The 5,824-nt window shown below is 45.9% G+C and overlaps 1 pseudogene; it reads right to left on the reverse strand.

The window, feature by feature from the left end:
• Positions 1-4,037: 4,037 nt before the first annotated feature.
• LOC108930361 (histone H4-like) lies at positions 4,038-4,401 on the reverse strand (annotated as a pseudogene).
• Positions 4,402-5,824: the final 1,423 nt, after the last annotated feature.

Genomic DNA, 5,824 nt, shown 5'->3' on the forward strand with positions numbered 1-5,824 from the left:
AACTGGGGACACTTGTGGTGTACACCGATATATATCTCTTCGCAGTACTGACATTACCTTTGCTGTGAAAAATCCCTGGATCGTCTCCAGATTATGGCATAACTTAATCTTGAACCAGAATCACGTATGTTGAACATCTCTGGAGAAGACAATGTCACACACAGGTTGAGTTCCATGAGGATTTTCAGATGGTTGTGTTGTCAGTGTATTTTCTTGATTCGGAACAATATTTCCAGTGATTATTTCTTCTCTTACAATAATGTTCAATAGAGGACCACTTTCAGCAACAGGATGGTCCAGCTGTGGCCTTCCAGGGAGCTACCAAAGGTCATTTGTACCAACAGTCATCAGGTTCTATAATTAAAAAAAGAATTTTAGTCATGCATTATTGAAGTTTCATTCATTCATTCAGATCGTTCCACTGGCACCTATCCAACATAGACACAAACAAAGGTACAGTAAATTCCTCCAGTACACACTCCTGTCAATGACTGAGGTGATTGCATTTCCTTTTTCGGGCAACTTCCAAGACAACGGCCATGCACGCCTCTCCCAAACAGTCAGCGGGAGGAACGAGTTTGCCCTGTTGAGGTTTCTGCTGCACTTTATCTGGTGCAAGGTGGTGTCATGCACTCTGGCAACCGAAACACCCCGGCTGCGTTAATGCCGCTCCTGCATACATACCTCTCTAGGCAGACAAAGAGCTCGCCTCACACACATAGCTGAAAGGGGAAGAAAAGGTGGCGAAGCCTCATTTTTGAACCTCCTCTCCCCATACTCCCCCTATTCAGTTTCATTACCATTCCATGCCCTAATATTTCACCCCATTCCATACTTCTTTACCATGACAATGCCTACATTCGATATAATGAGCAGATGTACAGAGGTTACACGCGGTGCCATGTTGGCACTGTGGTAAATCAGAATACTTCAGTCCAGGGAACTTCATCTCACCTCATTGGAAGGTACTTTGCCCCAGAACTCATGAAATGCTACAAGCAGGGCATTCAGATCCAAGGTGCAAAGTTTACCGATGGTGATCAAACATAAGTTCACTGCCAACAGAGTGCGTGATCGAGAACAGGAGTTGTATAATTAACAGCCCTAAAGTTTGCTGTATGAAAAGACACCACTCCTTTGACCTTTGAGTTTGAAAAATGATGTTTTCGGTGTCTATGATGGGGTATTTTTACGCTGCAAATAGGTACTTGTTTTGAAAAGGCTAGACGCAGGTCACACTTAAACACAGAGTAAACAGTCAAACAGACTGGAACGGCGTTGGTGGAGGGTGTAACCTATTTTGAATACATTTCCAAAGAACCACATACCTTTTCTTCAGGCCCAGACAAGTAAGAAGCTTCATTTTGTGAGCCAGGAGCCACAGTTAGTGTTAGACAGATTCCAGTAAGTTGTATATCTGCTTTTCCTTTGTAATAATTCCAATTTTCAATCAACAAGAATCCATCCAAATCCATCTGACTCAGTATCCCCATTGAGATGTTTCCAACTCTCACATACTTCTCATGAGAGCTGGCATGTGAAGAAAGAAAAAAGTGATTTGATTTAAGGATCAAATCTTGAGAAAGGTTTGAAAACTCCGCCACAAGTAAACTGCCTTGGGAGAAGCTCGGGCGTTACAGGAAAATGAGATCCGATCCTATTTGCATGAGCTACATGTCAACGATGTTCAGATAAGATGAAGGTCAACACTATTCAGATTAGTTTCAGCTTATTGTTGGTCAGATGAGCTAAAGGTGAATGATGTTCAAATGAGTTGCAAGTCAATCTGCTTAGATAGGATGCAGATCAATCTGTTCAGTTGAGCTACAGGTGAACATTCTTTGGATGGGCTGCAAATCATTCAGATGAGTTGCTGATCAATGCTTTTACAATGAGCTACAGGCCAACACTAGTCAGATGAGCTGAAGCGCTGCCATGTTTACATGAGCTACAGGTCAATGTAAGTCTTGGCCAGTAGATAACTTTTCTTCTAGAGCAGCAACCAGTTCTCTGGCTTCACAGCATAGATATGCAATACACTTTTGTCTCAGTTTCTTCTTTCATAAACTCACCTTAGCCAAGGATTGTCTTTACTGATTGAAGTACCTCTGAGAATTACATTGTTTGTGTCTTACGTTTAGCACTATGGCGGGTGCGGTGGCGCAGTGGGTTTGACCAGGTCCTGTTCTGCGGTGCGTCTGGAGTTCGAGTCCCGCTCAGAGTGCCTTGCGACAGACTGGCGTCCTGTCCTGGGTGTGTCCCTTACGCCCTGTGTTGCCAGGTTGGGCTCCAGTTCCCAGCAACCCTGTATGGCACAAGAGGTTCAGGCAATGTGTATGTGTTTAGTACTATACATTTTGAGGGGAAATCCATTTGTTCCCATATAAATGTGAATGTACCCATTCACTTGTGATAACTGCTTGTCCTCATGAGAATTGCTGCTGTCCAGAGATTGCTAATCCAAGAATCACTGGGCACAAGGCAAAGGGAGACCAGCCTTAATGGGACAGTAGTCCAACGAAGCTACAGAAGATCAAGATACCCTGGGGAGAGGCAAAGCGGGTGGCCCAGGACAAAGACCGATGGAGACATGCAGTGAAGGCCCTGTGCTCCGACTGGAGCGAAGAGGATTAAAGAAGAGAGAAGAGAAGTCCAACGTAGGGCAGCGACACACAGAATCGCACATAGTATAGGCAATTTTGAGTGCTCAGTTCACCTGGACTGTGTGTCTTTGGACTGTGGGAGGAAACCAGAGTACCCATAGAAAACCCCCCACAGACGTGGGGAAAACATGCAACATCCACACAGATGGAGCTGGATTCCAACCTACGCCCCAACAGCCCAGGCACTGAGAGGCCGCAGATCTGCCCACCACAGCACCGTGCCACCCTAAACGTGAATAAAATTCTATAGAATTATGTTGTAATTAGACAGTTTAAAAGCCCAAAATGGGTTGGAATGGAAGCATAAACACAGCCATTCAGACTAAACACAGCCATCGAGAACAGAAAGAAAACGAACAGCTGTGGAGGCGGTAATGGAGAGCTTTGCACTTGTAAATAATCCGCTGGATTTAGACTCTGTTTACCGCACAAGTACAGGCTGTGCTTCCAGCTCTATTCATCAGAAAGTTCTTCCCATGACATAGCGTCTCAATCAAGAACCGTATTTTTAGTCGCTCTCAAAGATGGCTGCCACACAGATCCGTTCGTATTTTTATCGTCGAGCTATTTAGGTCTGTCTCACTTCTTTTTTCCATATTCTCGCATTTGCCAGAGAACACGGCTTCTACTTAAGGTTTTTGATAAAACCCACAAACTCCCGTTTGATCTATTTCAACAGTGGCGTCAACACCACCTGCATGTAAGCGGAGCGAGGAGTGCAGCCTCCTGATGGGGCCCCTGCGCAGTCATGTCGAAGTCACATTGGACAGCACATGTCCAACTGAGTGGCTTTGACACTAACCTTTTCTCCGCATTCCTGGATGAGGCAATGGACGTCACATCCAGTCTTCAGAAGAAGTGAAATCTTGTGAGGGTGAGCTTTAATTAGTCCGGTGTGATGTAACCACTTAAACGGAACAAGCGTTTGTTTGCTGAGATGCCGTTTTCCTGTTTGCCTGCATTTTTTCACGTGTCCTGCAAAAGCACAGTCCATCATGTGGATGCATGTGGCGGTTGGCTGGTGCCACGCATCAATTTCCCGCTCAGCTGCTGCTAAGAATGACTGGATTACATACCACGCGGAGAAGCAAACGTAGAAGTGAGAGCATCTGGAGACAAAAATCACGAATTTTTCCAAGTTTTTCTTCTCATCATTTGTTAACCTGCAAACAAATGGCTTATATTTGACTGTGAAAGTAGAGGATTTGAATTAACCATGGTCTTCTTTGACGTTTCACCAATACAACATACTGCGGTGAGCAGCACTGTTGGATTGAATGGGGTGAAGAAGGATGAAGAGTTCATCTCGAATGTTTTACTGAACACAGGGAAATGATGCTTACGGTCCAAAGTCTTTTCAGATCGGCGAGAACTTCAACCGCAGAAGCCGTACAGAGCGCGACCCCGGTGCTTCAGCGCATAGGCAACATCCATGGCAGTGACGGTCTTCCTCTTGGCATGTTCGGCATAGGTAACCGTGTCACGAATAATGTCCTCCAGGAACACCACTAGTCTCCCCGGAGATCAGGCCGGAGATACGCTTCACTCCACCACGGCGAGCCAAGCGACAAATAGCAGGCTTTGTGATACCCTAGATGTTATTAGGAAAAACCTTCCTGTGGCACTTAGCACCTCCTTTACCAAGACCTTTTCTTCCCTTTCCGCAACCAGACATTGCACAGCCTGAGCTCCTACTTGAATACTTACAGTCTAAGAACCCTCTTTCCTCCAAGACCTACCCCTCCAACCAGCCTTCCCAGCCTGGTTAGCACAAACACAGTCACTCCATTAGTTTCCCCATAAATTGCCCTAGTGGTTGAACCCTCCATTTACAATTTACCCACAATACAACTATGTACAATAAATAAATCTTCCCGCCAAAACATCAGTAACGCGGGTCGTTGCAGTACATTTGCAAGAGTTTTGGGTTGGCATTTTTTTTTGTCCAGGCCTCGTTTGGACATGTACATTGGGTAGCTATCAGTGACGTTGCTCTGAGTCAGTTATTTGGTGCTGGACCACTTTGCGGCCTGTTTTTAGCTGTTCGTGGCTGGATGCAATTCAGAAGTAGAGAACAAAGTGGCTCAGCTGAGAGCAGCTGCACCCTTCACTCATCACTCAGGTGAGTTCGGGAGATTTGCGTTGTGTTGCCCAAGAGACGGATTCAGAGGAACTTCAGTCTGATTGCAGAGCGGGAACTTTTTCCATTACAGCATCTGCCTCATGAGTATGAGGTCAGGAGACCTCAGCGGTTCTGCTTTTGATCGCTGATGAATGCTGCATTTTATCCATGGTCAAGAGTCACGTTAATCTAAACATATTTGACCCAAATTAGACTTATGACTGAAATTTCTGATGCATCACCAACATGGAAACAAACCAACATTGTGCTCTGTTTTCGGAGCCGTTTTTTGTATTTCGCAGCCGTACAGAATAATTCAGTTTGTTCTAGAGTTCTTATTTAGGAACTGCATGTCCCAGAGAGGGGGGGCATGGTGACGCAGCGGGCTCGGCCGGGTCCTGCTCTCTGGCGGGTCTGGGGTTCCGGTCCCTCTTGGGGTGCCTTGTGATGGACTGGCATCCTGTCCAGGGTGTGTCCCCTCCCCATCCAGCCTTGTGCCCTGTGTTGCCGGGTTAGGCTCAGTTTTGCCGCGTCCCCGCTTGGGACAAACGGCGTGTGTGTGTGTGTGTGTGTGTGTGGTGTGATGTGATGTCCCAGAGAGATGTTGAAAAACTGTTTTTGGAAGTAATAAACTGGGGATTCCTGGAGATGATACAAACCCGAAGACAATGAATGGCCTGGGATAAAGTACCAGATGTTTCAGGACTCGAGTGACTGTTTCAGATACTGGCATTCCCCTAAGGACCCATTTTCATGAAATCGTTATGTATGCCAGCCATGTCATGAGTGAAAATACAGCTTTGAATATTTTCACAGCACCTCGGGGATGTCTGCCGCAAAATTTTTGAGAAAACCGGAGCGTTCAGACCGAAAGGTGCTTTTTCGGATCAGCAAAGCGAAACAATGATTTATTCATGTAGCTCAGACTCCCTGTATTGTTTGGCGTGGAAGTCAGTAACCTGAGGTGAGGAAAACCGCCTTGATCTGAACATCCAATGCCTCGAGAAGGGTTTTTTCCCCCCTCTTTGGTTTCCATGGG

Source organism: Scleropages formosus, chromosome 23 (genome assembly GCF_900964775.1).
Source record: "Scleropages formosus chromosome 23, fSclFor1.1, whole genome shotgun sequence".
In the NCBI taxonomy this organism is placed as follows: Eukaryota; Metazoa; Chordata; class Actinopteri; order Osteoglossiformes; family Osteoglossidae; genus Scleropages; species Scleropages formosus.